Source organism: Cornus florida, unplaced genomic scaffold (assembly GCF_030987335.1).
Source record: "Cornus florida cultivar Cherokee Brave unplaced genomic scaffold, ASM3098733v1 CherokeeBrave_3.0.0_Hap2_Chr06, whole genome shotgun sequence".
Lineage (NCBI taxonomy): Eukaryota > Viridiplantae > Streptophyta > Magnoliopsida > Cornales > Cornaceae > Cornus > Cornus florida.
Genome location: NW_026775576.1, coordinates 37,581,128 through 37,582,145, shown reverse-complemented (window position 1 = coordinate 37,582,145; position 1,018 = coordinate 37,581,128). Strand labels below are relative to the sequence as shown.

At 38.0% G+C, this 1,018-nt stretch overlaps 1 pseudogene; it reads right to left on the bottom strand.

Moving 5' to 3' along the window:
* Positions 1-444: 444 nt before the first annotated feature.
* LOC132315219 (small nucleolar RNA R71) lies at positions 445-543 on the bottom strand (annotated as a pseudogene).
* Between the last annotated feature and the right edge of the window lie 475 nt (positions 544-1,018).

Genomic DNA, 1,018 nt, shown 5'->3' with positions numbered 1-1,018 from the left:
GTATGCTCCACAACCTCCCATCATTCAAGGAAATCAAAATTAAGGTGCCCATGTTACGCCTTAAATTGCTAATCTTCCACTTGCTTTAAGAGATCACTATGTGCCTAATGAATATAATGCACCCACATGCATTCAATTGCCACCATTTAGAGCACATCACTATAAAATAAAGCCACAAACCATTCAAATGCTTCCTAACTATCATGGACTTCCAAGCGAAGAACCTTCCAAGCATTTGGATGAGTTTCTAGAAGTATGTTCCACCGTAAAATATACGAACATGCCGGAAGAGGTCTTAAGACTCAAACTTTTTCCATTCACCTTAAAAGACAAGGCAAAGTATTGGTTTAACAATCTTAGGCCTTTTTCAATCACTTCTTGCACAAAAATGCAACAAGAGTTCTTGAAGAAGTACTATTCGGTTTCTAAGACCAATGCCATGCGAACCTCAATTCGAGAGTTTTCACACGGGGATGGGGAAACATTCCATGAGGCATGGGAACGCTTTAATGAATTGCTTAGGAAGTGTCCACATCATGACATGCCCAAATGGCAATTAGTTCAATATTTCTTTGAGAGCTTATCGGACAATTACAAAGGCATGGTTGATGCTTCCATGGGTGGCTCATACATTGATAGGCATGAGGATGACGTGTGGCGTCTTTATGAGAGCATGAGTGAAAATTCTTTGCATATAACATTATCATCCAAGAATGGTAGAAATTCACAAGGTAGGAAGAGTGTTGGCTTACATCAAGTCGACCATTCAAATGAAATAGCTGCCAAAATGAAGTCTTTATCTTAAAGGTTTGATCAATTTTTGATTAACCAAAACTCAGCGAACCAAGTATCTTCCTTCCCTAACCATTCTCATCGTGCATCAAATGAAATATATATGACTTGTTCTAGTGTTTTATTCTACTTCTCATTGTCCTCACAAACAAGTGCATAATGAACCTAATGAAAAAGTTAATGCAGCTTTTGTGAAGCAAGGGAACAATCATTATGGTACTCATTA